Here is a 9,420-nt window from a genome sequence, read left to right as displayed (position 1 = left end):
ACCCTTTGCTTCGACGTGGATGGAACTGGAGGTATTATGCTGAGTGAAATAGGTCAATCGGAGAAGGACAAACATTATATGGTCTCATTCATTTGGGGAATATAAAAAATAGTGAAAGGGAATAAAGGGAAAGGAGAAAAAATGAGTGGGAAATATCAGAAAGGGAGACAGACCCTGAGAGACTCCTAACTCTGGGATACAAACTAAGGGTGGTAGAAAGGGAGGTGGGCAGGGGATGGGGGTTACTGGGTGATGGGCATTGAGGGGGGCACTTGATGGGATGAGCACTGAGTATTATTCTATATGTTGGCAAATTGAACACCAATAAAAAATTTAAATAATTTAAAAAAATAAAAAAATTGGCTATTAAATTAAGAAAAGGGGAAAATATATATAGTATATTAATGTTATAATTACCAATAGTTGTAGATATATTTGGATATCTACAAAACTCTCCAGTTTTCTAGACTCTAAAAATATAGGCCAGGAATAAAAACAGAATTTGCTGTATTTAAAGTGAACATACAAAAACTAATAGCCTTTCTTTATGTTAGTAGAAACTAATTAGAAATAGAAATGGGGGCATATGTGTGATCTATAGAAGTGTCTAAAGCTATAAAATCCTTAGGAATAAATTAAATAACAATAAATTTGATAATAAAGTCTACAAAACTTATTGTAGGGCATAAACAAGATCCAAACATGTTCTTGCACAAGGACGTGTCATAAAAATACATCAGTTCTCTTTGGGGTGCCTGGGTGGCTCAGTCAGTTAAGCATCTGCCTTTGGCTAAGGTCATGATCTTGAGGTCCTGAGATCCAGCCCTGTACCATAGGTCATAAGCTCCCTGCTCAGTGGGGAGTCTGCTTCTCCTTCTCCTCTCTCTGCCCCTTCTTCCATCTTGTGTGCTCTCCCTTCACTCTCTCAAATAAATAAAGTAACTAATTAAATCTTTTTTTTAAATGTCAATCCTCCTCAGGTTAAAAAAAAGGTAATGAGGATGAAGGACATGTGTGGTAAATACAAAATTTTACTATAAATCCATTGGGATCAAAGCGTGGGATTGGCACCAGAACAAACAAAGGTAGATCTGAGCATATATGGAAAATATGTCCAACAAAGGCAATGTTTCAACTGATCAGGAAAAGTGTTTCATAGACATCAATGACTTAACTGTCTACAGAAATGGAAAGAATCAAGGTTGGGCCCTGAACACCATTTATAGCAAATAAGACAGGGATGGGATGAAGGGGTGCCCCAGAAGTAAAAGTGCTCTGGCCAGAACCCAGCCAGAGAGGGAAAGGAGAGGCCAGGGGAAGTGGTGCTTCAGTGGAGCTTTGAGAACTAGTAGTATTGTTGGCAAAGAAAGGCAGGATGGTTCTGGCAAGCATACGAGCTATTCACTGACAGGTGGTCTCAGGTAAAACTGCCCATCATACCACAGGGATAGTGAGACAGTTAAAAACCCTACATTTCATCAGTTTAGAACTACTGATTGTGAAAAGCAGGCTGGGGTGATCTTTGCTAAGGGGCTGGGCTCTGGGTGAGGGCACTGGACATGCCAGCAGGGGAGCAGAGGGGTGTGTTGCGTTACCAACATGGATTTCTTCTACAATTATGTCTCAGGCTAGGTAGGGTGCATTCAAGGCTGACCTGGTAGCTTGATCTAAACTGCAACATATCAAGGAATAGCCTGGAGGTTGAGGCCCAGGGAGCAGAAGGAAGGCCCATGTCCTGTGAAGCTGGGGAGGGAACTTCCCCAGGGACTGACTCAGAACACTCAGCACTGAATTTCTAACTCAAGTAAGCAAATCTTGGCCTTTAGTGCAGGCAGCCCATGTCTACACTGAAAGATCCCTGGTGCCTTCAGCAAGCTCTAATCAACAGCACATCATGCCTTTGCTCCTTGACCTTCTCCCTTCTGGCGCAGCCTTCCCAGCCCCTCACACCTTACAGGGATCCATCCAAGTCAAGCATTGCTTCCTCCCCAGTCATGCTAGTCCACACCAACTCCTGCCATCTGAGGGCAATTCCTTCCATCCAGAACATGAAAGCCCTCCACTTGGAGACCAACAGATCTGGGTGTGCCTCAGTGGATCTCCCCCCAACCCCAACAAAAACCAAATTCAAGTAAGACCAGTGTACTTGATACACAATGCAACTTTAAGATAAGCCCCCAGCCCACCCCACCCTAGAGAAGACCCTATACAGAAATTCTGGAGCCCGCTCAGGTTCACACACATCCTGACTGTCTGAGCAGGGGGTGAGTTACAACCTCTCCAAGCCTCTGCTTCCTCATCTGCAAATGAACATGACACTATCTTCCTCATGAAGTGAATCAAGTCGACAGTGTGTGGAAGGACTTGTAAGTGACAGACAACCAACCAGATCTTGTCATGAGACCACGATCCCAATGGCTAGCATCATGATCCTGTGCCCTTGCTGGCCACCGTCATTCTATCTCTGGAGCTGCACTATCCACAGCCAGGCGGCCCGGGCCTCTGAGCTTGTGGTGAGCCTTCATGTAGGTCCGTTAACTGCTTTTTCCCACATTCCAGCCAGTTCTTCCAGTCACCCAGACAGTGTCCCTGATCTCCACCTCTTCCCCACCCTCACATTAGGTGCTATGAGATGTCTTCCTTCCTGTTCCATCTCCTCCACCATCCCCGACCCCCATCAGCTCTTGCCCTGTCTATTGGGGGAGCCTCATCACTGTCTTTCCTCCTGCCTTCTCTTGTTCCCTGCCTTCCATTCTCCGCACAGCAACCAGGGCGGGCTTTGAGAAACTTCAATCCGATCCTGTTACTCTCCTGCTAAGACCCTTCTGGGGTTACCCAATGAACTCAGAATAAAATATGACCTCCTTAACTTTATTTCTTGAAAATTTCAAGTCTGTTCTTTCATTAAGACCTTTGCTCCTGCCATTGTTTCTGCCATTGATCTTCCCTGTGATGGCTCCTTGTCCCCATCAGGCTTTGCCTGAACATCCATATGGAGTAGTGCCTGCCCCTCAACTTACTCTTTGTTCTATTCTGCTGATTTCTTTTCTCGTAAGTACTTCCAGAAGCTGAATCTATCACCAGTCATCTAACTTTCCACATGTATGGTCTGTTTCCTACCATCAGAGTACAGGCTTTGTGAAAAAAGGGACTTCTTCCTGTTTATTCCTTTAACTCAAGTGCCTAGAACACTTCCTAGCACATAGTAGGTGCTTCCCTTGTCTTTTTTAAAAAAGATTTTGTTTATTTATTCATGAGAGACACAGAGAAAGAGAGGCAGAGACACAGACAAAGGGAGAAGCAGGCTCCATACCAGGGAGCCTGATGCAGGACTCAATCCCGAGACTCCAGAGTCACGCCCTGGGCCGAAGGCAGGGGCTAAACCACTGAGCCACCCAGGGATCCCCATGTGCTTACCTTGTCTATTGGAAAAAAAAGAAAGAGGAGCACCCAGGTGGCTTAGCTGGTTAAGTGTCCAACTCTTGGTTTCAGCTCAGGTCATGATCTCAGGGTCATGAGATGGAGCCTTGTGCCGGGTTCCACTGTGCTCACTCTCTTACAAAAAAAGGGGGGGGATGAAGAAAGGATGAGAAGGAGGGAGAGAAGGAGAAGAAAGAGAAAGAGAGAGAAAGAAATTGAGAGAGAGAGAGAGAATATGGCCTCCAAGACTCTGCATGATCTGGCCTCATCATTCAGCCTCACATTGGTCAGCACACCCCAAGTGCTCTGGTCTTCATGAACATGAACATGACAAGCTCTTGCACACCTCAGAGCCTTGGCATGTCCAGTTTCCTCTGCCTGGAATGTGCTTTCTTTCCTTTTCTCATCCTCCAGGTGTTATCTCCACTGTCACTCATTCAAGAGGCCTCCCCTGCCTACCTCATTCCTGAATCTCTCTCCTGAAGCAGCATGCTCTTTCCCTTCTAAGCCCCTATCCTAATTTGCAACTATATACTGCTTTTGTGAGTTTGTGCATTTATGTGTGTGTTTCTCACTAGGCCAGAGGCTCCAAGAGAAGGGACCATATCTGTTTCTCCACTGCCATGCACCTACAGTCCCAAGGGCTGGCACAGAATGGGCGGACTCAATAAATAGCTGTCGAGTAAGCTAATTATTGCATGCTATTTCTCAGTATCCTTCAATACTCAATGTCAAGTGCTCAGGCACTAGCTGCTCCATGTGAGAAATGCAAACCTCCTCTTAAATGTACAAATACACACATATGGTCTAAATGTACAAATCAAAACCTCTTAATGCCTTAGCAGAAGCTATTCTTCCCAAACTGTGGGGGAAGAAGGAGAGAGAATTTGCAAACTTGCCCAAAGCTGGATAAAAGAGGACCAGAGTGGGGTGGAGATTCCTGCGTTTCTCCCTTCCCTATCTGATTATGCACCTTTGATTGTGCCTGGGTCCCCGACAAGGATGGAGCTCAGGGCTGCTGGCTGACATGGACTCTCAGTCATGCTGAAACTTATGTCTGGGAGTCGGGGCATCCTCTGGGGATAAAGGGCACACCGAGTTCACTCTAGCCATGCAGAATGTGGCCTTGCCTTGTCCAGATGTCAGCTTATCTTCGGATCCTGGTGAACCATATCCCAGGGGAGCTGCTTCTCTTTCCAATAACTGGTTTGAGCCTGAGGCAGTTGGCATGCAGTGGGTACCAGAACTGAGAGGAAAGGATCAGGCCCAACTAGAGTGGATCAACATGGGAAATACAGCCTATTCACCACCCTCCCAAGGCTCTCCCTCACCTACTGGTCTGCTTCAGATGCCTGATATTCCACACCAAGAACTCTCCTTCTCTTTGCTTTTCTTTCTCTCTCTCTTCTTCCCTCCTTTGTATATTTCTACACATAATTATTGACATACAATAATGTCCACTGCTTTCCTTGCAACATTCAAAACCATAACATAAACCTAAAACAGGGTTAGGTGTTGCCTCTAGGAGCCTGGAATTCTAAATCCCATTAAAAAGACACATAAAGGGGCCATCTGGCTGGCTTAGTTCCTGGAGCATGAAACTCTTGATCTCGGGGTTGTGAGTTTGGGCCCCATGTTGGGGATACAGATTACTTAAAAATAAAATCTTTAATGAAAGAAAGATTTCCTCAATACACTGTTAAGGGAAAAAGCAAAGTGTACCCATAGCACATGGCAGGTTGACAAAGGTATTGATCTTCACTCTTCTGAAAACTCCCAAAACAGCAGTTAAAGGAATAATATGATATAAATCAACTAAAACAAAGCAAATGAGAGAAGGGAGCAAAATTGATGAGACATGTCAACAAATGTTTGAACACAGAGTGAAAGAGTGGAACTGGCTTAGCAGACCTGAAGAAGCTGAGACTTCCCACTGCAGGTATGGAGCCCATGGGAAGAAAGGGACTCATGCCAAGGCACCCTGGAAAGCCACAGGAGTTGGTGGAATGTTGTGAAGTGAGGTGAGGCTGACAATAAGTGTAGGTGAACTGTTAGATCCCCTCAGATCCTCTTCTTGTGGCCTTGCCTGTCCAAGTGAGTTCTGCCCTGCTTCTGGGGAGCCAGCCATAAAATACCTATTTGACCAAAGAGTTGAGAGCCCATTTCTGAGTTCTCTATCCTGTTCCATTGATCTATGTGTCTGTTTTTGTGCCAGTACCACACTGTCTTGATGACCACAGCTTTGTAGCACAACTTGAAATCCGGCATTGTGATGCCCCTGGCTCTGGTTTTCTTTTTCAATATTTCTCTGGCTATTAGAGTTCTTTTCTGATTCCACACAAATCTTAAGATGATTTGTTCCAGCTCTCTGAAGAAAGTCCATGGTATTTTGATAGGGATTGCATTAAATGTATAAATTGCCCTGGGTAGCATTGACATTTTCACAATATTAATTCTTCCAATCCATGAGCATGAAATATTTTTCCATGTCTTTGTGAAGATTGTTCACAATGACCAAGTGGGATTTATCCCCAGGATGCAAGGCTGGTTCTTTTTTTTTTTTTTTTTAAGATTTTATTTATTTATTCATGAGAGACACAGAGAGAGGCAGAGACATAGGCAGAGAGAGAAGAAGCAGGCTCCATGCAGGGAGCCCAATGTGGGACTTGATCCCAGGACTTCAGGATTATGCCCTGGGCTGAAGGCAGGTGCTTAACCACTGAGCCAGGAATTAATAAACAAATCTTTTAAAAAATGAATGTGAGTGGTCTAATTAATATGAATCAAGATATATAGATGGTTAGAAATTTAAAAATATTTTGAGCTCAATGAAAATGAAAACACAACATCAAGATTTGTGTGATGCTTTAGTCTTTAGGATAGTTCTGTCTGATCTATTCTACAGTTTACTAATCTCTCTTCAACTGCATCTAGTTTGCTGTCAAATTCTTTTTTTGTATACTTATGTTCAGTTATTCTGTTTTTTAATTTTTATAATTTATATCTGGATCTTTTTCAAATCAGTTATGTCACTTTATTTAGTTTCCAGTTCTCTGCAAAAATTCATTTTATATCATCTTGGACATAGTAAGCACAGTTATTTGATATGTGTGTCTGATAACTCCAATATCTATAGCCCTTTTGGGTCTGTACCCATTGTCTATTGTTTCTACTGGTTTTCATTCATGTAGTTTTGCCTCCTCATGTGCCAGGCTAAATTTTATTACCCATTTATCTTATTTATTTTTTATACCTGTTTATCTCATCTACTTTTCCTTTTTATTGAAGTTTAACTTACATATACTAAAATATATACATCTTACATGTATAGTTAAATGAGTTTTAATAATGTGCACACATGTATAACCTATATTTCTATTACAATAGAGAACAACTTTATCACTCCAGAAAGTTCTCTTGTGCCTTTGCCAATCAATCTGCAATCCCTCACACCAAAACCACTGCTTTTATTCTACCACCATAAATGTATTTTTCCCTGTGTTAGAATGTCATATTAATAGAATCACAAAGTACAAGTCCTTTAGTACCTGACATATTTATCTGGTATTGTGTGTATAAATATTTGTTTCTTTTAATTTCTGAGAAGTATTTCATTGTATAATTACATGACAGTTTATGCATTCTCCTTTTAATTGACATTGGTTTGTTTCTATTTGAAGGATATTATGAATGAAAATCTTCTATGAATATTCATGTATAAGTTTCTTTGTGAACAAATGTTTTTATTTTCCTTGATGTATTGATCAGTTTGGGTTGCTATGATAGAATGCCATAGACTGGCTGATGAAGCAGTCAGATTTTATTTCTCACAGTTCTGGAGGCTGGAAGTCCGAGCTCATGATGCCAGTATAGTTGAGTTTTTGATGAAGGTCCTCTTCCTGGTTTACATCTGACCATCTTCTTGTGGTACCCTACCATGGCAGAGAGAGCGGTCTCTCTCGTCTCCTCTTAAAAAGGTACTAATTCCGTTCGTGGGGGCTCCACCCTCCTTCCCAAAGGCTTTATTAATTACCCCCCAAAGACACTATCATATTGGAGGTTAGGATTTCAACACATGAACTGGGGGGAGAAGGTACACAAACATTCAGTCCATAATGTCAGGATACATACATAGGTGTGGAATTATGGGATCACTGAGTAGATAAGTGTTTAACTTTATAAGAAACCTCCAAACAGCTTTTCAAAGTAGTTGTGCCATTTTACACATCCAAGAGCGATGTGTGAGAGTTCCAATTATGCCAAATACTTGCCAACATGTGTTGTTGCCAGTTTAAACAATTTTAAATATTCTGTTGGGCGTGTAGTGACAGTTCACTGTGGTTATTTTTTTCCTGCTGACTAATGATGTTGAGCACTTTTTCATGTGTTTACTGTCCATTTGTATGTCTTCCTCTGCAAAGTGTCTGAGTCTGTCATCCATATCTTTATTGAGTTGTTTGCTTTTGTTAGTGGGTTATGGGAGGTTTTTTTTTGGGGGGGGGGTTAAAGATTTTATTTCTTTATTCATGAAAGACACAGAGAGAGGCAGAGACATAGGCAGAGGGAGAAGCAGGCTCCCTCTGGGGAGCCTAATGAGGGACTCGATCCCCGGACCAGGATCATGCCCTGAGCCAAAGGCAGGCGTTCAACCACTGAGCCACCCAGGAGTCCTGAGTTATGGACGTTTTTAACATATTCTGGATAGAAGTCCATTTCAGATATATATTGTGACAATTTTTTTTAACCAATTTGTGGTTTTGTCTATTTCTTTCCTTAGTTGAGCCTTTTGATGGACAGTGATCTTTAATTTTGAGTAGGTCATATTTAATTCTCAGACTTCAATAGAAGAATAATTTTTTCTCTGGTTGATGGTTTTTATATCCTATGTAGGACATCATTTGACCATATGTGTGTGGGTCTATTTCAGAACCCTATTCTGTTTTGTTGGATAACTTTTTTTTTTTTTTAAAGATTTCATTTATTCATTCATTAGAGACACACAGAGAGAGGCAGAGACATAGTCAGAAGGAGAAGCAGGCTCCATGCAGGGAGCCCGATGTGGGACTGGAGCCCAATGTGGGACTCGATCCCAGGACTCCAGGATCACGCCCTGGGGCCAAAGGCAGGCGCTAAACCGTTGAGCTACTCAGGGATCCCCCTGTTGGATAACTTCTTTATTTTTTTTTTCTTTTTGGATAACTTCTTTAAAAAAAAAGATTTTATTTATTTATTCATGAGAGACAGAGACAGAGACAGAGACAGAGGGAGAATTAAGCTCCTCAGTGAGCCAGAAGCCAGATGCAGTGCTCAATCCCAGGACCCTGAGATCATGACCTGAGCTGAAGGCAGCAGCTCAACTAACTGAGCCCCCCAGGTACCCCTGTTGGATAACTGCTTTTGACTTGTCTCTAAATCCATATGCTTCCACAGCTATTGACATCTCCTATGCTCTATGAAAATTTTAACTTTGCTATTTCCCAGTTTTTGTCACAGTAAATTGTTATAAAAACCCTAGTTCACAGTGATGAAATCTTTATTATATATAATTGTAAGAATTATCTTTATCTCGCTTTTCTGGAGTTTCTCATCATGTGAATCACAATTACTTAGTTTATGTAGTTTTATTTAGTTCTAGTGATTTAATCGTTCTTTGCCTTTTCTAACTTCATTTTTTGAGTTGATTGTGACTCATTTCTCAGCTGGCAGGGATATTTCCTAAAGTAAGATTATCCAAAAATTTAATGCAAGAGCCCCCCCTTCCCCCGCTACCCCCTTCCCCAGTGGAACCTACTAACACCCTCACCAGTTACCAATATATATTGCCTTTCAGCTCCAAATCCACCCTTCAAAAATGCTTGGAACAGCTCTCCCTCGCCAGCTGGTACATGTTAAACTTCATCAGTAGAGGGCGCTAGAGGGCCAGGGGGGTTGATGGAGAGAGGAAACTTGTTTCTGGTTCCATTGCACTTCCCTTTCTACTTGCAATACTGTGGACCCTGG

Source organism: Vulpes lagopus, chromosome 11 (assembly GCF_018345385.1).
Source record: "Vulpes lagopus strain Blue_001 chromosome 11, ASM1834538v1, whole genome shotgun sequence".
In the NCBI taxonomy this organism is placed as follows: Eukaryota; Metazoa; Chordata; class Mammalia; order Carnivora; family Canidae; genus Vulpes; species Vulpes lagopus.
The sequence above is the reverse complement of the archived record's forward strand: the minus strand, read 5'-3'. Positions refer to the sequence as shown.